General features: G+C 33.7%; 1 protein-coding gene and 1 long non-coding RNA gene across 5 annotated transcripts in view; one reads left to right on the top strand and one right to left on the bottom strand.

The window, feature by feature from the left end:
• The window catches only part of Syt7 (Synaptotagmin 7), a 703,683-nt gene that overhangs the window by 389,599 nt on the left and 288,703 nt on the right, over nt 1-25,381 (top strand). The gene's annotated exons all lie outside the window — the stretch shown is intronic.
• LOC141483867 (uncharacterized) lies at nt 10,107-11,193 on the bottom strand. Its single transcript, XR_012466344.1, has 3 exons — nt 11,061-11,193; nt 10,870-10,972; nt 10,107-10,579 (listed from the first exon to the last, which is right to left on the bottom strand). It is a non-coding gene; the product is annotated as an uncharacterized lncRNA (long non-coding RNA).

Here is a 25,381-nt window from a genome sequence, read left to right as displayed (position 1 = left end):
ATTTCAAACAGGGACCAAGTTTCATTGTTCTCACTCAGAATAATGAATATAGAGGATTATGAAGTTCATAAAATTCATAATTCCAGTTTTGAATAAGCAATCATAATTCTGATATCCTGAAAGTTATTGTCAGTTGAGAATCATCGTATGACTATCATCATATTTTTCACTAGTTCGGACTTCCATTCTCTACTATATAAAATGTTTTGAAATCCCTGAAACAACTAAAAAAGATGAATTGAAAATGAATAGCTGAAAATAACAATTATATTAACCAAAATAAACCTGAAATGAGATAATATGAAATAAAATACAAGTAGAAATAGAACAATTGAATAAATAAAAATAAAGAAATGAAAAAAAAAATAAAAATAAATGAAAAGTGGAGAGATTCCAAGTCACGTTAGTTCACGACGTTTCGATTGTTAGTATCTACAATCGTCTTCGGGTGATGACTGGACTTATTTCTCCGAGAGATGACTATTTATAGGTCGTTCGAGTACTTTCACTTATCCCCGCTTTCCATTTTTCGCTTCACTGGTTCCGTGTGAGATGACCGTTTTGGCGGGAGTTGGCCATTTTTCGTTTGATGATGGGTTTCCATATGTTGCGTATTTCTACGCTGGCTTGGCTGAATACATTGTTGGACAACATGTATGCAGCTTCCTTGAATTTTCTCCTCCATTGGTTTGGGAGATTATGCTTACATAATTCAAACAAAAATAATTAATTTTTTATTGTCAATTTAGAACAAAAAAAAAACATAAAAGTGGCAGTAAATCAAAATTTGATTGAAATTACAATGGGGGTGAAGGTTGGAAGAAAGCAAACTGTAAGTTACCTCCACCACTAAATAATGAGTTGTTGGTAATTCATTCCTATATATATATATATATATATATATATATATAGTTTTTCCAAAAGTGGTCGTTGTATATTTTTTTGAATTTGAAAACATCCAAATCAAACAATGGTAGCAGTAGTGTGCTCTAACATTTAGTAATTTGGTTTCTTCATACAGTTTTTGGGTCGAAAATTGTGTACCTTTCGTTAATATTATTTTTAATAAGGAATTCTGCATGGCTTGTAGAGGCTTTATCAAAGTATGACATTTGCAACGTGGTCGTCCCATCTGATGTGTTGGTCGACAATAACTCCCAAATACTTAACCGATGATGTTTTATCTATTGACGAACAGCTACTTGTAGTTTTATCGTTGCATAGTGGCTTGTGTATTTTTAGGGTATCGATCTGAGGATTATTTCGAGTACTTAGTGAGAATGTCATGAATTTGGTCTTACTAGTGTTCAAGCTCAGCAGGTTATTATTCAGCCATTCCAGGTTTTGCCTCTGAAAATCAACGCTGTATCATCTGCATAACAAATAATGTGCCCACGAAAACTACTGATTTGTGATACACTGTTGATGTATATCAAGAACAGAATTGGGCCCAAAACTGTACCCTGAGGTACACCAACAGATATATTCGCTTATCCGCTGAGTTCTTTCCCTATCTTAACCTTCTGTGTTCTCTGTGACAAATAATTCTGCATCAATTTCAAACTTTGCCCTCTTATTCCGTACCCAAAAAGTTTTCCCAACAAGGCATCATGTGAATATAGATAAACTTTGTCTCTTGATTTGGACGTATCGTTTAAAAGTTATCACGATGAGAAAAACAACGCACTATGCCATTACACGTCGCGTCTACTGTAAGACGATGGGGGAAAATGCGCTGGGGTAGAGGGGCGGTCTAAGCAATGGCAGACGCATGAGGGCAGACGTCGTTAACAATTGTTTTAGTTTTGCTAATTTCCTTAAATTACTAGCTGTTGCCCGCTCTTATGTTAACGTACATCCGAAGTTACTGAACCTAGAATCTTGGAATATGCAGGTAGCTTCTTTGTATAGCGTGAATAAGCATCAAGAAAGGAAATCAGGAATTTCCACCCCAAGGGAAAAAATAAAACTTAATAATCAAACTTTTGATACTCCATGTAGCGAATAATTATGCATGAAACCTTGCAATGAAAATAAAAACGACTGCAATACTATTTTTTCTAGTCCTGCGTCATGGAATAACTTCTACATTTCTTTATTTTCATCTCATCATTTTTGTCTCCAGAAAAATGTCCGCCGACAATATCAAAGAACCAAACCTCCAATCAATCGTAAAACTTCTCCATTATGTATTATTCATAACGAATAGAAATAAAATGAATAAATGGAAAGGAAATCGAAGTTCAGGATGTCAGAAAACCTCTTTCCAATTTGTAGAAAGGCTATACGACCGACCGCAGTCTGTCTGATTTTTCCTGACAAAATTCAATGAGTCTGACATTCCATTTAACTTGAAATGTAATATGGATTAGGGGTGTCAGTTGGATGAATGGATGGATGAGGGTGTAGAAGTGGGACAGCACGAAAGTCTGCATGAGAAAGTTTATCAATAAAATTAGAAACGGCTCAATTATAAGAGTGGGGTTATGGCTGGTGTTCGTTGAAATTATTATCGCAACTCAGTACTCGCTTGGCTTATTAACGAGAGGATTTTATTCGCTGTTTCACCCATTCATCATTCATCCAATTGATGAAAGAACTCGTTTAAGAATTTAATTGAATATTTATTGTAACGAAACGGGAAAAATACTTCAGGAATACACTTATAGTATTTCCAATACCAATTGGAATAGCAAAAAATAATAATCCAACATAGGCGTCGTCATATTATTTTTCAGTGGTAGTTTTTCAGTTACTTATTCTTACAATCATAGCAATTGATCACCCCATGAAAAAGTTATCTCAACTTAATTTTTTCACCATGGGTAATTATGAAAATTCCGAAACTCTAAAATACAATGAAAACACAAATAATCACACCGAATTCTCGTCAAACATAGATTTACAGATTTACCAAAATGATAGAGGCCAACAAAATTGCTAGAAAAATCAAACTTTCTCTTCGCTATATTCGGATGAGGTGGAATCAACATCGGGTTGAATAACGATCGGATTTATGGAACTTTGCACATAATATTTGTTCTCTTCTTTTATAACGTGGGCCACACAGTTCTTCCACACATCACTATTACCTACTTCATTCACCACTCGCCTTATATTGTCAAGCACTACAGGAAATGTAATCAGGTGACTGATTACATTTCCGCAAGCTTTCTTTCATTGTGGCCCAAACCATTTCAATCGGATTGAACACACAATAGTATGGAGGCAAACGTAAGAGAATATGACCTCGTGTTTCACACATCGCATCAATAATATACTCTTTTTTGAAAATACGTTGTTTTATGGTCGCTATAATGTACAAAATTGAAACAAGATATCTTTCGTACATTCTTATCAGTCGTCAAATGGATTTCGCATTGAAAAAAGTCTTTCATCAAGTTTATGGCGTAGAAATAGGAACAACGACCATTTTTCGAAAAAAATGATTTTTTAAAAAAAACTATTGAACCCAGCCATAGGGAATACTCAATGAAATTTGTAGAGGTTTTTCGTTGACCCTCCTTATGGATCAAGAATATACAGGGTGTTCCATTCAAAATGAGGAAGATTCTGCAAATTTTTGTTCACAATATGTGGCAAGCGGTTTTTCATACCCTGTATATCACAAGTCAACTTCAGATGCATCGTTTGAGAGAGTTACCACTGTAGAATATTTGACAAAAAAAATACAATTGGACCTGGCACAACTTTATAATTTCGAATATTCTGAGTGACGAATATTGAAAAAAAACCTGTCATGCTAGATATCTCGAAAATCGTCAATATTTTCGAAGTGATGATATACATAAAGTGTCTTTCATTTTCTATGTAGAAACCGAAAAAACGATAAAAAATATAGGTTGCCATTTGAAAAAACACAGTTGGGATCCGCCCAGAAAAAAACACCCTGTGTGGCCGCCAATATTTTTATTTTGTCGAGCTCGAGTAATAAGGTAATATTATAGAAATTTATATTTTTATCTGTTTCCTAAATAGATATATGGAACACCGCGCCACTGTTACAGGACCCTGTATAGTATGCTATTTGGTATTGGTCATAATAATATTATGTTTACTTATTTCTACACTCTCATAGGCATGTAGTTGCCTATTGTTGTTAACTTGTCCAGCTAATCTTAATGAACTGAAGTCTAAGGAATGGTTTTGTTGCAAAATATGATGGGCGACTGCTGATTTTTCAGGTCTTCCATATTTCAAGTGTGCTATGTGTTCCTTGTATCTTACTTTTATAATAGTGGTATGGAAAATACTTTGCTTTTTCTTTGGTTTTCATTTCCCTAGGGTTTGGCTAAGGTATGTGGACGATATTTTCGCGATATTCGATACCAAAAAATCGAATATTGAGGAATAATAGAAATAATACATGTCCATCAATAAAATTCACGTATGAGTTAGAAAATAAGGGACAACTACCATTTCTTGACACTTTGGTAATGAGCCAATATGGAAGGGTTAGAATACGATATATTCAGAAAAGAAACAAGCACGTACAGGTATATTCCTGACAGTTCACATCACTGTGGACAGCACAAACGTGCCGGGTTGAATTTTTTAATGCATCGTCTTTTGACTTTCCCTCTAACACATGATATGTCCAAAAAAGAAAAACGTACAATACGGGAAATAGCAGCCACTATTGGTTTCCGAGGGGTATCGTAAATGACATAACAGGGAAGAAGAAGTTTAGGTTGAGAATGAACGAAATCTCGACTTTCAGAAATGACAAAAACCAAGTTAAATACATCTCAGTTGCATACCACCAATATACGAAGAACTTCGGAAAGATTTTCAAGGAACTAGATATGAAGGTAGTTTTTAAAACAAGTCATACACTACAGAGCCTTTTGGGAAGTCCAAAAGACAAAGTCGAGACTTTGGAAAAGTCTGGAATTTACGAAATTGAATGTAAGGACTGCGATGCAAAATATTATGGACAGACAAAAAGATCTATTAAAGTAAGAAACAAGAAACTCATAGCACACTCAAAATATGGAAGACCTGAAAAATCAGCAGTCGCCCATCATATTTTGCAACAAAACCATTTCATAGACTTCAGTTCATTAAGATTAGCTAGACAAGTTAACAACAATAGGCAACTAGATGCCTATGAGAGTGTAGAAATAAATAAACATGATAATATTATGAATAACGATGACGGACCAATACCAAATAGCATACTATTTAGCTTGTTAAAATAATATTATCGGATTTACTGATTACTACATGAGGACACAGTGTAAAAATAAATTTATATAGGAATATTGTGAAATTAATTTTTATATAGCTGAAAATTGTTTAATATGTAACATTCAAAACTACATAAGGACATATTGTAAAATAATAGATAAGGCGAATTGTAAAATTAATTTAGGGGGGTATACCTGTATGGGTGGTATACCTATATGGTTTACCTTATAGTATACCTGTATAGCATAAATAGCGTTAGCTTAGGAAAGTTTCCAGTTTAATCTTCCTCTTGAAGAGGATCACTTGGTGATCGAAACACGTGTCTAGGTGTTGAAAATAACTATTTGGTGTTGAGAAAGAACTCCAGTAATATTAATTACTACACTGAAGGTTCCAAACAGTGCATCATAAGATACTGAATGAATTCCTCAATTATGTATCTCTTTGATCTTGACCTGCCTCAATATTTATGAAGATTTATACGCTAACATTGCAACTTTGATCCAGTCACTGTACTGAGGAAGAATGCTCGGTATGCGATCTATCCAAAGTTTGCGTATTTGGAGAGTGTTTTATATTTCTATATCCTGTGATCGTATCAATTTCGATGTTTGTGAACTTGGAATATTAAAAGATGGAATTCTGAATACTAATTGTTTTTGTTTTAGAATATTGAAGTTGAGGTTGGAACATCTTTCAATTCATGTATTAACTTAAATGAATTTGAATTATTTCATGAATATTTTCCATATTGGTTGAAAAAGGATGAAAAATTTCAATTTTTTTCATCTTCATATACAGTTTGTACTCCAAACATTGGTTTTGGAAACATATATTTTATAAATATTTCCATCATTAATTCGATAATTCCTTCTTCAATACTCAACAAAGTTGATGAAAATTTTAGGCAGAATCGCATACGCGTTCCTTGTTTACTATCTAAATTCTGAGGTTCAGTCCTATTCTGTGAGCATTCGTGATTAATGAGCTCTTTCGTAATTCGAGCTAAATTCGGCTTTCCACTTCGCTAATGGCCTAAGATGTAGGGAGATAGCGAAATGGTTTTGCTGTTAACTGTTTCGTGAGTTTCTTGATGTACCGAATACGAGTACACCCATCCAGTGAATTACTAACTGGGTTAAAAAGTCTCGGGCCTAACACACAGATGGCTCTATTATTATTACATTCACCGCTTTTTCAGTTAGTACCAACCTTCTAATGAAAGCTGCTTAAATTTCATGATATTTTACTCATAAGTTCGTGAGTTATTGTGCTAAAAGTGACACTACTTTTATTATTTTCGAAACAATAGATCAAAAACAATTTCGTGTTTCAAATTTTCACTGGTTCTCGATGGAGAAAAATATCACTGAAACGAAACAATGAATTGAGAAGTGAGGGTGTTTCAAATTCGATCCTCACCATTGGGATTTCGGAAACTATGAGAGATACGAAAATGGTTAAATTGGGGTAAAGTTGTTCATTTATTCTAAGTATATACGGATATACAAGTTATTGAATTTTTGCAAAAAAATGCTTTCACGAATGAAGAAACAGAGATATGGTACAAATTTATAACAAATACGATAGAAACAGTGTTAGGACCTCGGAAATGTATTTAAACTTGTATCCCGAAAGACGACAACCACATCGAACTATGTTCAAGTTATTGAATCAGAATCTCACCGAGTTTGGTTCGTTTGAAAAGCCAATGAAAAAAATGGAGGCAGAATCAACAATTAAAACTTGATAAACGAGTCGTGTATGAGGAAAATTAGACATTGTGTTCTTTTCCATGAGAATAGAACTTTGAACAAATAACAATAATTAACTAAAATGTAAAGCCAAAAGTAAATGCTCAAAATGCTGGTATTGTTCATGATAACACAACTATGACCTTCTTCGAATATTATTCACAGCACGATTAATTTCCCTCCTCTTCAATTTTCCGAACTATCTAACAATGCTGTGTTGAAGGTCCTCAATATTTTGATATAAGCTCTGACCATAAACTCTATTTTTCAGCGTACCCCATAAGAATGTATCCGTAACACTCAAGTCTGGAGACCTTGCTGGCACCATCTTGTTGAAATCAGATGTTATAGTTCGCCAAAGGTTGATCATCCAAATAGTCTTCGAAAATCGACATAGGTTTCTACATCCAGAATTTCGTCAAATAAATGAGGACCCAAAATTCTATCTTTCTAAATTCCTGCCCAAACGTTAATACTAAATCGTATTTGAGGTCGAATTTCTCTGAACTGCCTGGGATTGTTTATGCTCCAAATGTGTTCGTTATTTCGGTTGAATATCCCACAATGCGTAAAAGTGCTTTCATCTGACCAAATAACATTTTCCAGGAAATCGCCTTTCGGGATCATCTGGATGCAATTTTTGAGATATGTGTATTTTGTAACATTTTTTTGAGATGTCTCCAAGCACTTGCATGACAAATATTCATTTCGGAGGAAATTTCACGTGTAGATTTTCCCGGGTTCATGTTTATCTGCAAATTATCAATTTTTATTGAAAAGGACAAAATGTCTAACTTAACTCATACATACCACATCCATCAAATTTTCTTTAGTTTCCTGGTCTATTCTGTTCCCGTATTTTTGTTTCCTGACACAATTTCCAGCACACACTTTGAAACGTGGCAATTTCTGTCCATCGTTCATATCGTGGAGCACCAACTTTTCAAGCTTTCTGAACTTTTTAAAAACTGTATAGGACCTGACGCCAACCAACGTCGAATAGTGACTGCATTAACATTATCGCCTGTTTAATTTTGCGGTCTGTTTTGGCATTGCTTTGGTTCAATTTGAACTCATAGGGAAAAATTGTCTGAAAATCGCTTAACAACATCATAAGTTAAAGGGAAGCAAAAACTCTAAATTTGAATAGAGTACAAAATTATCTTTCGAACAATATAAACCACGACAATGTAAAATGAATATTTATTAAGATATGGGGCCACAATAACACCTGACAGTAAAATGGAAAAAATTTTTCAAACAACCTATAATAAAACAATTATATAGAATTTCTACTTCGAAAATTTTTTCGAACGTTACTTGAGTTTTCTAATTCAAATGAGTTTAATAATTGTTCGTGAATATTATTCACAAAAAATGGTTTCGTCCAGAAAATATTGTTATCGCAAGAGATGGAAGTAACCGCGACATCTAGTGTGAATTTATCAAAGATCAAAGTGTCGTTTTCGACCCGGATAGAGTTTCAACCCAGATCCTTCGTACATAGCGATAAACAAAGCCAGATCAATACTGTTAGAGACATTTAGAATCCGTTACTAGATGAATCTCCCGTCTTTTGGTATAGAAGAGTTCTGTTTTCAGAGCCATCTATCGTTCATTCAAAAAGTTTTCCACCCGTACTTGTATTGATTGTATGGAGTTGTAGTTCAGAATTTCCATAATAGAGGCCGCTCCAGTTTTGGAAAATATCGAGTATGAATATGTATTCGAATTGGTGTACTCACAGATTGGAGCAATTGAAAAGTATGCTCGAGATTTTGCGTGTACAGTAAATAAAAAAAAAATGTGCAGCCGTCACGGGACGCCTGGCATATGTCAAACAGTAATAATAATATTTTATGATCCCTGTGATGATTTAATATTGCTTTAATATATCAGTAAACTCAAGAATCTTAGCTATTAATTGCAATATATCACTATAGAACCCTATTCATAAAGATCAATAATAAATGTTTCAATATATTTGGCTATCATTGAAAGATCAATCAATTGATTCACTTTTTAATATTCCTGTCGATAACAAATGATGAAAAAAATAATCGTGCGCTACTCGCCATTAGGTGATTTTGACGATTTTGAAAGTCTTCATGAAATTTATTCGTGTTTTATTGCATTATTTTTCTTGAGAATGAAGTTAAAAATAATTAACAATTATTTTTAAATAGTATGTGCCATGAAAATCTGGTGAATTTTAATCTACCAAGAGGTTAGGAATCACACGTTGAAAGGTAAGCTTAAATGAGCTTATTTAAAAAAAATATTTTTAACTTTTTAGTTCGATGTTCTTTGAAAGCGTGTTTTTCAGTTTTTTTAAACTGTATTTATTTTTCACTTTTTAGTCCGATTTATTGTCAAAAATAATGTTTTTAAGTTCTAGTCACCAGTATTATAAATAAATAAATGTTTTGATTTGAAGTTTCATTAAAAATAATAATGGACTAAAAATATTTTTTCAGTGAATAATTTTATTTTTTAAAATTAATCTTTCGATTTGATATGTATTGTCACCTCACAAACCACAAGAGGGGACTAAATCATCTGTCGGTAACAAATAAGACAGATGGGTATCCGCGGCTAAGCTAAACAGTGGAGACGGGAGTGGGTTAAACAACTTAGCAAATTTCAAATAGATCTTAATGGGCGCCAGGTAAATTTAATCCTCCAGATACCCTAAGTAACTCACAATATCAATAACTTACCAATTAATATTGGAAATAAAAGATAAAAATCCCCAATATGATTTATTCAGTAATCCTAACTTACATGGATTAACCAACAACGCTTCTAAGACAACAATGCAATATTCACACTACTACGCGATGTTCAAATGTCCATACAAGAGCGCGGTGTATCTAACCACGAATTCAATCAGCCATAAATTACGGTAGTAACGACGCTCAAAAAAAACTACAATACGTCGAGTAAAACTACCACGAAAATTGAGTAGGTGAAATCGTAAATACTAGTATCGGATGGTAAGACAAACTCGTTTGCGTCGCGTGAGCTCAGGCGTAGGCGCATCGGTGTCAATCAGCAATCGTGAAAGGAAGAATATACCTCAATTTCCGTTTCACAAATATCTATGTCAATCAGGTATCAATAACAAACTCTTCATCAATAAACGATAAACAAACACTATATCAACAGGTATCAATAAACATAAGGGCAACAATTATTCAAATATCTCAGTATATCACAAATATTCAATTAAATCAATTATAACTTGCGTGCTCCTTTTGGGCCACCCGGTATATGGTGTTAGGCTACCCCGTAGTTCGACGGAAGTGGATCACCCTGTAGTACTGCTGAGATGGATCACCCTGTAGTACGGCGGAGATGGATCACCCTGTAGCACCACCAAGATAGATCACCCTGTAGGGCACGACAAGCTGGACCAGTAATGGATCATCAAATAAGACCCAAGAAGAAAAAAAGGAAAACAGGAACCCTTAACGAAGACAAAAAAAAACAGGAAGAAAAGCAGGAAGAAAAACAGGAAGAAAAACAGGAAGAAAAACAGGAAGAAAAACAGGAAGAAAAACAGGAAGAAAAGCAGGAAGAAAAAGCAGGAAGAAAAAGCAGGAAGAAAAACCCTACGGAAGAAAATTCTCAATCAGAATCAGATGAAACAAGGTGAGATTCAACCCCCATTCAATAGGACTATTTGACTAATCAATACCCCTGGTATATTTTCATCAAGCAAAGTAGCAAGATAACAAGAGTATATTTTTGGGTGCCCTGTATAACCATATGATCCGTAAAAATCAAGAAAATTGAATGAGTGTTGAAACCTCTCTTCAATACTAATATTCAGTTGAGATATAACGATGGAACCAGAAATTACTAAAATCATTTAAAACACATTTAATGGTAAAATTCTTACCCTGGCCAAGGGGTTTTCTATACGATTCTTCGTGTGCGGTGTTCTGCACGGAAGTCCTGCTGGGACTTGATGAGTGACTGAGGGCCTTCTGTTTCTTATGAATCTAGAGACGAGAAACGAAGGTTGTAGAATTGAAGAAGTGATATCATAGCTAAGATCACATGAGAGATGCGACAGTGATTCAGACATACCTAATTTCGGAAATCCTTCCACCTGGCACGAGTTCGGTATCCACCACAAATCCTCAAAAGAGCTTAAGTTTCCGACTGCAAATATCCACACCAAAATGACCAATCAGTCTTCCACTATACAATCCTGACTTGTAGAAATAATCCCCGTGAAGGATGGCACAAATACAACCAAATATATCCTACAATCAGTCTGATGATACCCTTTGAACTCCGAACCAAGCTCACCGAAGGCTAACTTCCAAATACTAAGAGAATGCCACATCTGACAGCTAACCAGTTGTTGCCACAGTGCATCCAATCTACACTACAAGCACCAAGGGGGCGCTGTGCACAACATCATAAATCTAACAATTCCTCCACAGCCACTTGATACATCATCAACAAGTCCATGACCCATCAAAACTCCTTCTCAAAGCAATGCAACCCTAAAACAACCCTTGACAACTTGAGTAACCGATAAATCCTCCACCCGTGAACAACTGTAGAACTAGTTCGGTGTAAGTCGACGGAACGATACTACGAAAGTTCGGCAGATGTCAACCAACAGCTGTCTCTTAACCTTGTTTACGAATATTTACAAAATATATTGTTCCAACCTATTTTCAACTATTTACCAATCCTTATTCATGCGATGGAATAGAAACATACAAGGTAAGTCGCCACATCCTTCCCTTTCAGTACAAATATTAGAGCATTCGTATTATTCAGATTATTTACCGAAAATATCAAACAGTATTCAGAAACCCAGAGGTAACTAATATTGTTTTTCAGGCGATATGGCTCTAATATGTCAGTAAACCTTCTGGAAGTGATGAATAACAATCTATGCAAGAAATATTCTCGGAAAGGTATAGGGAATACGGCAGACAACGGCTGAAAAAAAAAATGATAGGTGAAGAAAACTGAGAAACAAACAATAACAACTATTTCAACCTAGCGAGGAATTTCGGATCTCCAACGTCGATTGGCAATAGGAGAATGCGTAAGTACTGGTCAAAGCAGTTAGTCAGGGAGCATACATTTATTCTTATACATTTCAGGTATGGTTTTCTATGGAACGGAAGATTCCCATTACTATGATGTTAAATGAATAAAATGAACTTGTAACTGAATTACATTGTTAATATCCTCTGAATAAAGATCTTAAAAGGAAAGGTAGTGTTTTTGAAAGGTCACATAAGAGCAGTTTGATCTAGGGCTAAATTGAAACGTAACAACTTCTTTGAAAATGTAGGTTGGGCACACTGACAAACCAGATGTGTCCCTAGCTGTGACGAAAAGTTCGTCATCAATAAATGACAATTCTGTCGATTCCATAGTAAATAAACGAACAATATCTACAATATTTACAAGTAAATTTAGACCGTTACAGTATGTCAAGAACCTTAATTCTAATTTTTCGAATTTTTGAAATATTTGAGTAACTGAATTGTTTAGGTGTACAGTTTACGATAAAGTTTTCATTGTTGAAATCCATATTCTGATTTGCTTTCAAATAATCGAATTAGATTTTGAAATGTATCTTCCGTTTCGTTCAAAACTTTTTTCTGTACTGAATCACGGGCAATTGTAAATATTTAAATATTTCATTTGTAGTACAAAATTTCGCTAAAACCTATAATTCTCAAAATATGTTTTTTATTTTGATTTTCTTTCAAATAACCTATCAAGGACGTTACGTATAGCGGCATCTGCCCGCGAGTAGCTCAAGCAATAATTGATAGTTACGTACAGCGCCATCTGCTTGCAAACAGATCAAGTAATAATTGATAGTTGAGTACAGCGCCATCTGCTCCGCGAGTAGATCAAGAAATATCAATGAGGTTACGCACAGCGCCATCTGCCCGCAACTAGATCAAGCAATAATGTCGATAATTCTGTCAAATACAGATCCCGAGCTTGACAGTTACAAACAAACATACATGGTGGAACTAATATAAAGCATGTAATAAAAATATGATTAACTTACTGATAACTTGATAGTGTGTCGTAGTGTGATTTTACTTCCTTTACTCATTTTCACTCCCTGAATTATCATTATTAGACATATTCCATCTTCAATTATTTTAAAAAATAATTCATTTTGTGAAACACGGGTTATATGTAGTGAACACAATTGTTTACACTGTAGGTATCCGAGCTCAGTGTGGCGAATGAAATAGCGTAAAACACCGAACCAGTGGTAACAGAATCTCACAGTCGCTTGAGCATGGCGACTCATCGCCACGCCAGCAATCGGTTTTACGTGCGACTCTAGATGATAATAATGATAATAATAATATGTTCATTTACCAGCAATAGAAAGAGTTTGCAATACATCATATGCAATTTTAGATAGATTTCATATCAATAAAGAACTGTGGCAAATAGATTAATGTTCACGGTGCCTTCTGTAAAAGTTATTTCAGTCACATACAGTGTGACCTATTTTTAATGGAAACGCCCCCCTAAAATTTGAAGTTGTAAACCGATTTTAATATTTTTTTTTTAAATGTCAAGTACTAAAAGGTCTACCTTGGGACAAAATTTGAAATGTTCATTAAAGTTTCAGGGCATACATACTACGATATTTTTTCTTAGTTGAAAGTTTTTTATTAGCGATTTTTTTATTGAAAAAATCATTACGCCACTGGATTCAGAGTGCCTCTAAACGGGTGTGACCAAAATTTCATGAAAAAATATTCATTATTAACAAAGTTATGACAACTCAAAAATTCGAAAACTCACACAGCTAACAGTCACAAAAAACACTCTATATCAACAGATATAGCCATGAGAATATTTCTTTATGATTTAAACAATAAAGTGCCGCCAGATGAAAAAAAAAACAAATAGCGTAAATATTTTTAATGAAAATAACGGAATTACATTCAAGTTTTCACGCAAATTAACTGAAACCAAGACCTAATATTTCAATTTGAATCTTAGTTGCCATGGAAATGATATTACAGTTTGACACTTGTTAAAGATATAAGTGTACTATCGTCAACAATATTCACCTTACAGTTCTTCGAATTATTTTGTGTCATGGCTGCGAGATTGAGCGTAAGAGAGAAAATTGAAATTGTACGCCTTTCCGGAGATGACGTTAGAAATGTTAGAGAGGTTTGTAGAGTATTTAATGAGAGACATCCAGATCGTCCTCGTATTAGCTGCGGTACGGTAAATAAACTGTAAAACTGGTACAGTATCAAAAATGATGTTTAAAAGTAATCCTGTACAAAGACGAAACAGGAATGACAGGAATGATCAAATCATTTTAGATTATTTCGGAAATAATCCTAATGCCAGTATAAGGAATGCCACTTTAGATTTGAATATTCTACGAGAAACTATTCGGAGATGTCTCAAGGCGAAGAATATTAAACCTATCAAGCCAAAATTTTTACACTCACTTTAAGAAGGCGACGAAGCAAGGCGCCTGGAATATTCTTTATGGGCCCAAGGGGAATATTTAAACAATAGAAATTTCCTAAAAATATTTTATATACCGACGAAGCCACTTTCACTACAAATGGAGTAGTGTCATCACAGAATAGTCGCTATTGGGCATCGGATAATCCTAACTGGGTAATTAACTGGAAAAGCCAGTATTCCCAAAAAATCAACGTCTGGTGTGGGATATTGAACGAACGAATTGTTGGTCCTTTCTTTTTTGAGGAAAACATTAACGCGCAGAGGTTTCTAGAATTTTTAAACACAGAGTTTTGGGATGCTATTCACGAGCTGCCAATCAAGGAACGATCAAATTTAATTGTCCAGTTAGATGGGTGTTCAGTTCGTTATGCCAGAGCTGTGAGGCAATGGCTTAACGAACATTTTCCAAACCGATGGATAGGCCGTGGTAGTCCGTTTATAGAGTGGCCACCCAGATCTCCAGACCTCACAGTTTTGGACTTTTTTCTCTGGGGACTTCTCACACAAAAGGTTTACAAAAACCGCTCAAGAGATAGAAATGAACTTTGTGCAAGAATTTGACAGATATGTGCAGATATTAGCCCTCAAGAACTAAGGAACGTAATCAGAAACATTCGTAAGCGCTATGACACATGTATCGAAATACGTGGTGGATTAGTAGAGGCTACTAGAATATGAGTTAGAAATAATTGTTGCACTGAATCGAAACATTTCAATAATTAGGTATTAGTTACGTTTATTAAAATTTTTTGCTTCATTGTTAGTTGAATTGTGTGAATGTAATTCCGTTATTTTCATAAAAAATATTTACGCAATTTGTTTTTTTTTTCATCTGGCGGAACTTTATTGTTGAAATCATAAAAAAATTATATATTGTGACTGATAGCTGTGTGAGTTGTCGAATTTTTGAGTTGTCATAACTTTGTTGATAATGAATGAAATTCTGGTCACACCTATTCAGAGGCACTCTGAATCCAGTAGCGTAGTGATTTTTTTAATAAAAAATCGCTAATAAAAAATCCCGATTTTCGACTAAGAAAAAATATCGTAGTATGCCCTGAAACTTTAATAAACATTTCAAATTTTGTCCCAAGGTAGACCTTTTATTACGTGACATTTAAAAAAAAATTAAAATCGATTTACAACTTCAAATTTTTGGGGGGTGTTTACATTAAAAGCGGGTCACACTGAAGAAGTGACTTCTTGATATATCTGAGTTTCTATTGACATTTTCAACTGTTTTCTGGTCGTATCACAAAACAACTGACAGACTGTTACAATGAAAACACATAAAAACTCGGCTCTACGAGAGATTTTCCATGCATATTTTAGAACGAATCTATCTCAGAGAACTGTGTTCAAAAAAAATCTGTTTAAAATCTGTTTTCCGTTAATCAATGTGTATCATTTGCTCAATCCATTGCCCACCCTCAAAATCGTATTGGGGATCCATCAGTGGTCCTTCCAACCAATAAACTCCCACATTGTCTCTAGTGGATGTAAGTGAATGACCGTCCTGTGTTTTAAACGCTAGCCAGGGGATGATTTTCGCAGGATTTATGTCTTGCATTTGAATTAAGCGAGTGGGTTTAGATTTGATTATACTTTGTGTAACCTCAGGAAGTGGCACGGAAACCTCTGACATGCAATAAAGTTCGATTGATTAAGACCTCAAGTTGTAGACCTCAAAATTCTCTACAAAAATTGTATCTATGATTTTTTCTGTAAGTATCACCGTTCCTGAGATATCGCAATTGAAAAAATTACGTTCTATGTAATATGCACACGTATCCACACCACCTGTGAGGTAGTGTACTGGGCGCGTTTTTTTTTAACGTGGTTTCCCTAGTAGGCCTATTCCACGAATCGTTATTACGTAATTTCTATTCACAATACTTATTTAACTACATGAAGATTATTCGGGTTGATAATATTCAACAATCATGTCTTCTGCGATTTCTTCTTCGCCTTCTTCCTCTTCCTCTTCTTGCCGGATGTTCATAAATTTTTCAAATAATGATGTATCAGTTGTCTCTTCATCAGCATCATTTGAATCATCCTCTGTTGTACTCAACTCAACATATAAACAAGAGTGACCTTGGCAATTGGTACACGCAGGTCAACCCTAGTGTAACCCTACTTTTCTACAACCGCATTTGGCACTACAACCTTTTTTGCACTTGCAAAACATTGTGTTGAGGAGTTTTTCAGGAGCAGGGGGGAGCAAAGTTTAAATCGGTTTCAGAGTATTATTTATTAATTTCCAACCCCAGTCTTCAGGGTTAAGTTGATAAACTTTGTTTATTGCATTAGTTTGAGAATGTCCATATAGGACGAAACTGCGGTGACGTTAGTTACAATTAAAAGTGGTAAAAAACCTAGAAATTTTCATTTCTCATTTCATTATGATCTCCTACCACGTAGTAACGGCTACATCCATCAATTTATTTTACCTGTATTTGCCTGCTTTCACCAGTTAATGTGATGATTGTGTCCGCTCTTTTCAGGCGATTGAAACCATATTCGAACCAATTTCTGATCGAAGATCAAAGTAATGTTTTCAGAGTATAAAAAAATCAATATGAAAGTAGCTTGAGAAAGCTATTATAAATAGCGCGTCATGGTTTAGTAAACCATTAATAGTGACAATCAAAATGTATCTTATCAGTAATTTTTGATATGAATTCACATCAAGAATCAGCTCGTTCCAAAACAACTTTCTGGTATCCAGCGTTTCCACAACTACCTCATTACTTTGTGATTGGTTTCGTTCACTGAATACTTAAACATTTTTTCTGTATCCTCTGAACTGTAAGACATCAAAAAATCACTTCGCAATCACTCACTATATGTAACCAACAAGAAGACAGATTGTCCAGTCAATTTAGGTCGATTTAGGCCAGTATTTCAGAAAGTTGACATACCCAGCTGTAAATTTGTATACTCTTTGTATTTTGGCATCATAAAAGTATTCTCAATATTCACAAATGATTCGATGGCCGCAACTTCAAACATTGGGGGTCAAAAGTTAAAGAAAAACGACATTTTGCACGTTTTTTGCCAATATCTCGTTTCCAATGGGTTATATGCTAATTGTATTTATTATCAATATTGTAGATAATTAAATTCTCTATAACTTTTGTTTTGAACATTTTCTCATACGTTAAATCGTTAAATCAACTGGTTGTCCCGATCGAAATCAGCTCATTTAAGGTTTATAAATTATTACTTAATGAATAATTATAAACAATTTCCATTTTTTATTAACAAATACATTATATTTAAATATTTTTTTCATTAATGAACCGATCTATGAATTCAATATTGCAATTTATTCCTGTATTTCAAAAAATCATTAAGGAATATACTTTAATTACATTTCAATTGTATTATCTCTTACGATAATTGCATTTTAAGTAGAAAATAATTTAGTAAATCTTGTTTAAAATTTCTAAACTCTGAAATAATTCAATAACTTTGAAATTCATACCTGGCCTGAACAAGAAATAATTTTTTTTAAAAAGTTGGCACAGCAAATGTGAAAACGGAAATATACTCCTCTAGGAGTGTCGACAAATATTCAAGTTCTAAAAAACACATTTTGTTCCTTCACGCTTCAAGCGGCTGTGATACTTTATTAGCTGTTTATAATGCTCCAAAGTCTGTAGATACTATCGATCATCTTCGTTATGCACAATATGTCAAGCTAACAAAGCTCAAAAAACCTGCGCAGTTATGAAATATCCCACTAACAAGTGGAGCAGCTCACCAACATTTTGATCGTGTTCATTACCAAGTTCAAAGTTGGTTAGGACATGATTTGGAACCCCAGGAATGGGGTTGGACAATGCATGATGGATTGCTAGAACCTATCATGACCATTTTACCACCTGCTCCAGATGAGTTACTCAATACGATATTCTGTAACTGCAAAAGTGGTTGTGGTTCAAGATGTGGATGCAGGAAAGCGGGGTTGCAATGCTCTTTAGGTTGTGGCCAGTGTAATGGGCAAGCTTGTCTCAATGCTGTACCATATGAGACAGACGTTAACGAAGATAGGTCCTTCGATCCAGATATCATGGAAGAATTGGAAACGAATCTGGGTGTAGATGACAATGAAGATGATAACACCCTTGACTTTCTACAGCTGCGAGAAGACGACAACGATGAAGAAGAAGAAAATTGAAATTAAAACTCATTATTCTTTCAATTATTTTATCTGTTTTTTTAATTTTGACATTCACAAATGTATCAAATGAGGTTTTTTAATAAAAATATTATTTGAAATTTTATTTATTTTATATTCATTTTCATTTATTAAAGAATAATTACTATAGATTGGATTTGAATTATAATGTAGGATATATTTTTCACTCCACAAATTTATAACTACACGGGCAGGTTAAGTATTTAAATTTGATGTATTCTTCGATAAAAAATGAAAATTATTCATAATTATCCATTAAGTAATGATTTATAAACTTTAAATGTGCTGATTTCGATCGGGACAACCAGTTGATTTCAAATAATATATAATCTGCGCTCGCGCTGCCCTCTTATCTCTAAAACGATTCAACGTATGAAAAAATGTTTAAAAAAAAGTTTTAGATATTGCTACAATATTGATAATAAATACAATTAGCATAAAACCCATTGGAAACGAGATATTGGCAAAAAACGTGCAAAAAGTGTTTTTTTTTTAATTTTTGACCCCCAATTTTTGAAGTTGCGGTTGTCGAATAATATATGAATTTCAAGAATACTTTTATAATGCCAAAATACAAAATTTAAACAAATTTACAGCTGGGTATGTCCACTTTCCTAGGCAAACCCTCTAAAATAACTGGCCTATTAGAAAGGAAGCTAAGTCGGCGTAGGAACTGAAGCCTTTTTTCACTCGTGACAGCACCGTTGCTGAACAAAAGACTGTCATCAACGACGTCGCCTGGAAATGTTCTACAGATCGCTGCCTACGGTAACGAGACATCAAATAATCATGACTGAAAATTGATCTGCGGTGGCAGAGACACCAGTTGTCGGGTAACAGTTTTTCTTGAACGCATTGCTGAAAATTCCAAGTGAACTTTGAATATTTGAAGAAGTGGAGAATGCTAAATGTAATAATATCTTTATACAAAGTAGGGCAACTTGGTCACTTTTAATGGGAAACTCTTGACAAAGTGTGACAAAGTTAATGGGGAAAACTGCATATCGATATCTGTCATCATTTCTGAGTTACGGCATGTTTTTGCAAAAATGTAAAAATGTAGCACACTTGATGTTTTGCCAGAGGCATCTTTGAAATACAGAGCTTTTAGGTTTTTTCATGTCGACTTTGAAACGCAAACTTTGATCAAGTAGGCCAGGTGAATAGTTCCTTCTTTCTTAACTTCTGAACGGAACAAGATATCACGGCCAAATAAAATTTACGCTATTAACTTTTTTTTCAAATAGAAACGTTGCGTACCATGAACTTTCGATTTGAAATAGCTATAAAGGAAAGAATCGAGACGGGTCAATTCAGGTGAACGAGCAGGCTATTCCAAAAGTAACTCTGTGAAGGCATGTGATGAAAATTTACCATCCATGATAATAATTACTTAATTTTCAGAAAAATTTTCATTTTCAGAAGCGTTCAGCTGACACCATAGTTTTCTACGTTTGTAGGTGTACCAATCAATCAAATATGCTTTAATATCAAAGAATAACATCTCGTTGGCATATATAATGTAAATGTAATTAAATTAATAACGTTTGATAAATATATTCTCTACGATATAAAATTGAATTAAATAAATACAATCAGTCACTTATTTGAAATTCGAAATATAACAAACAATAAAAGGTGTATACTGTATAGAAAGTGTATAGTTTCGGTATACTTATCATTCTATTCTATCCACATATTATTCTTTTAAACTATATCTTCACTGATTCAGATTGATTTAATGTGAAACTCATACCGCTGTATATATCTTCTTGGTGATTCTTTTGTTTATACATATGTGTGTATGTATATGTATATTTGTGTGTACATGTATGTATATGAGTACTTATTGTGTATCTATATATATATATATATATATATATATATATATATATATATATATATATATATATATATATATTTGTTCATTGCATATTGGTCAGCCCGGTATATGAACGGGGCGTTGGTCCACCCAGCACTTCCCGAATATATTTAGGTATATACTTTTCGGAATACTCTTCAGTGGTATGATTTTATTAATAGGCCCATCAGAGGGGTAGATTTTTTCTGAAAATAAAAATTTTACATATCCTTTAAACCTTTGTCAGCCCCATGCTGTTGGTCAGCCCATAGTTATACAAATCGCTATATGAAGAGCATCTTGGTCAGCCCTACAATGCTGCCACATCGAAGGGCTGACCAGGAACGCGATCCATTTCAGTGTATCATTGGATTTCATCGTGAGGGTAATAAGTGTTTTTAAAATCCTGGCAAATCCAGTTTTTCAGGGGTAAACTATGTGTTAGTTTACCGGAAAAAATATATTAGGAAAAGAAAAAGATGCCGTTACTATTGACTATTTATGTTTCATATAGTTTCTGTATTATGTATGATTGATTACTTGTTTATTTTGTGGTAATTCATGATCACTTTAATGAAATGAATAAAACACTTTTGTCTAAGTACCACTAGTTGATTTTATGTATACGACCAGTTTCGGGTTTGACCCCGCATTATTAAGTATTTTTTCAATACTTCAAATCAAATCAAAAATCTTTATTTCCGTAGACCTAGGGACGGCATGGAAAAAGTCACATAACTCAGTACAATTACAATGAGGTCACTATCATAAAACAACATAATTATATGATATATTACATAACATTCAGACCATAAAAGGGGTACAAAAATTAGAATTTAAAATTCCAAATCAGACTGAAAAAATTCATCAAGCGAATAAAATACCTTTTCACATAATACTTTCCGAACTTTTTGTTTAGAGAGCTTTACACTGGTTATTTTTTAATGGATATTGGGAGATTGTTGTACAGTTTTTTTGACATGATATGAGGTCCATTAGTCACCTTGGCTAACTTATGACTAGGAATTAAAATGTTATAGTTTTTTCTCAGGGTGAAGCCCGAAAGAAGACATGTATCATCTCTGTTCTAAAACTTGGAGCAATTTGATTTAACGTAGATTACGCAATTGAAAATATACATGCAAGTAACAGTTAATATATTCAACTTTGCAAATAGTGGTTTACAGGAATCGAGTTTTTTTTTAAAACAAATTGTTCTAATATTTTTTTTCTGGAAAATTAATAAGACACTGATTCTATTGCAGTTGCCAAAACAAATAATACAGTAATTGAGGGCAGAGTAAATATATGCATAATAGTAACTTTTAAGAATTTCAATAGACACAAAATTACGCAGATTCCATATAACGAAACAATGTGTCGCTAATTTCTTCAGTATGAAATCAACATGATGATTCCAATTGAGTTGGGAATCAATAAAAACTCCTAAAAATTTTTTATAGTTTACCTGTTCAATATTTTTATTCTCAGACCTAACCAATACACTACAATCAGTTTCCTGAATTGTAAAGAAAATGGTGTTGGTTTTAAGATTATTTAGAATCAAGCCATTCTTAGAACAATAATTTTGCATGTTGAATACAGCATCATTTGCTCTTACTGACAATGTTTCACATTCCGAACCACTGACAGTAAAAGATGTGTCATCAGCAAAGTGTATAGAGCACTGTGGATGATTATTTTTTGAAAGGTCATTAAACAATAAAATAAATAGTGTAGGCCCCAAAACACTACCTTGGGGCACACCTGTAACAACGTTTCGAAATTCAGAGAAAAATGACCCAGTCTGAAGCCTAACTTTAACAACCTGTGTACGACCAGTTGAATAGGTTTCAATCCATTTCAGACTTGGACCACGAACGCCCATGCCAAACAGTTCATCAAGAAGAAGACCATGATGACTGATATCAAACGCTCGTGTCAAGTCGAAAAGAACACTAAGTGATTTTTCATCGTTGTCGAAGTTTGATAATACATGATTATGTAGAGAAAGGATGGCATCCTGGGTTGACAAGCCCACTTGAAACCCATATTGGTTGTCAGATACGATATTGTATTTATTTAAAAAGGACACAAGTTTTGATATGATTCTTCAAATATTTTCGAAAATGGAGATAGTAAAGCAATACCTCTGTAGTTCGACATTACATGCTTATCGCTTTTTTTATAGACTGGAACGACTATTGCTTGCTCAAGTCAGGAAGGAAAAATACCTTCAGAGAAAGATAAATTGATTAGATAAATCAGAGGTTCCATTATTTTCAAAGCAGCCTTCATTAAAACATTGCCTGGCAATTCATCAATCCCACTGGAATTTTTCGAACATGCGAATTTAATTATTTCCACGAGTTCAGTTTCATCTATTGGATAGAGGAAAAGACTCTCAGTTTTTACACAACGATTTTCAATGCCACCAGGTGCAGTATTTTTTACTAATGACCCCACTGAATTGACAAAATAACTACTAAATGCTTGAGATATACCGGGACCATCGTCAACAAGTACACCATCGCCAATGTCTTAGATGAATCGTTTATAATAGTATTTTTCCTGATGATAGACCAGGCAGCTTCAGATTTATGTTGAGCCTTGAGGAATTGATTATTAAAGTATCGACTTTTTGAGAGCACAATTTTTTGTCTATGATTTTTTAAGAGTTGCTTATATTGACCCAATAAATGTACATTGGTTTGGCTCTTGTTCAAATTATAAATATCTCTGAGTAATATACCTTCTTCAACGATATCCTTAGTAATCCATGGTTTGTGTCTACTTGAATTTTGATTTTGTTTAATTTTTTGAAACTGTTTAGGAAAGGATATATCTAAAGCTTGAAGAAAAACATCATGAAAATGGGAAAATTTAGTATCGAAGTCAAATTCAGTGAAGTATAGAAAATTGCACTTTTCATCCGATAATAAATTTATGAAATGGAGGATATTATGATCATCAAAATTTCTCTTCAAAAAATAATGGTATATATCAGCGGCGACGAAATTTATAGGTAAGGTAATACTTGGTAATGGGGTCAAACCCGAAAACGGTCATATAAATAAAATCAAATATAGGTAATTAGACAAAAGTGTTTTTATTCATTTCATTAAAGTTTCAGTATTCCTACGAAATCTGCAATTGTTTGACACGCGTTAACTATTTTGGCGCGAAACTCTTTGAGAACCGTTACGATCTTTGCAATGGTCCTAATGCTATTTTGTTAATTGGCTTGCCAATATTTTGGTATACTTAGAGAATAATTAGAGAATATATAGGTATATGACGATTACAAATAAATATCATAGAATCTACTTAATTTTAAGTAATTCACTGTTTTCCAATTCCTAACTCAAATGAAATATTATTTTCCTGTGTTTTCATTTTTAGTTCGAATGGATGTTCCAAATTTGGTATATCGATTTGATGTGAATGTGTGTAGAAAGTAGCAAGTATTAGAATAAATATGATACTTCACGGAAGCTCATCAATTTTTTTTTATCAAATAGACGTTACAGTTTGTTCAGGACTGTTGTATTAAATATTCATTATGCATGTATTTCTTCAAGCATTACGATATCCATTTATCACTAGTGAATAATGAAATCATTACAGAAAAGCAAGTAGGCAAGTTCGTTGAATATGTCAATTCCATCCACCCGTCAATAAAATTTACCACTGAGAGGAAGGTAAATAATTCATTAAATTACCTTGACTCAACCATTACAAAAAATAACAATGAACATGAATTTGCAATTTTCCACAAACCATCTTACACGGACATTATCATACATAATTCCTCTATGCACTCTTACCAGCATAAAGTTGCTGCATTCAATAATATTCTTCATAGACTATTGAATAATTTCCAGAGAGAGCTGAGTTTGATCAAACAAATCAAACAAAAACTACAAAAGCAAGCCATGGACCATATCTACCCAAATTCAAGATGCGATAACGTCAGTTATGAGAATTGTCATTTTTGGCTGAACCAACCAATAATATTTTTTTGAAGAAAGATTGCGTAAACTTAGCTCACAGAAATAGTAATAGTCCGAATAATAGTGTAAGTGCATTTATTAAAAACAATAAAGACAAAACTTCGGTATCGGATAGATCAGGAGTATATCAGCTGAGTTGTGGCTCTTGCCCAAAACTGTATAATGGCCAAACAGGAAGATTATTTTCCAAAGAATTAAAAGCTTAGATGTAATTTTGTGGATAGAAAGACCAATTTCACATTTGCAAACCACCTTTTAGCAGAAGTACACGAGTTCAGTCATGAATATGACATGTTATATTTAGAAGAAAAGAGTTTGAAATTCAATCTTCTAAAATGTCAAGCAATCAATAGATTCAAGAATTCGGGTAACTAACTAAATGATCAATTAGAATTGAATAACCGTTACTGAATATTTTTCAAATGTGGGGACTGGGACATAAGCTCAGGTCATTTAATCCATAACAAACTCAAGTACTTGAAATGTAGGTACTTTAAATTTTAAAATTAGGTATACCAAGCATTAAATTTGTAAAATATAGTAGATAAAGATACGCCCGAAGAAGCCATTGTATGGCGAAACACGTGTCGCGTTTTTATAAAACTGTTTAGTGGAACATTTTTGGCTGTGAGTTTTAGAAAGTATTCTGAAGTGTTTTGTATGAGAAACTTTGCCAAAAATCCGACAGATATAATTCAACGCGACAAAAGTTGTTTTCTGTTAGGAACTTGACAATAGAAATAATTGTTGTATACGTTTTTGTGAGAGATTGTATCAATTAATCTAAAAAGTCGTTCACTTATACTTCAAGGTCCTTCTTCAC

Source organism: Leptinotarsa decemlineata, unplaced genomic scaffold (genome assembly GCF_025532065.1).
Source record: "Leptinotarsa decemlineata unplaced genomic scaffold, Ldec_3_MD MMD2_P_RNA_scaffold_1, whole genome shotgun sequence".
Lineage (NCBI taxonomy): Eukaryota > Metazoa > Arthropoda > Insecta > Coleoptera > Chrysomelidae > Leptinotarsa > Leptinotarsa decemlineata.
This window is presented reverse-complemented; position numbering and strand designations above follow the sequence as displayed.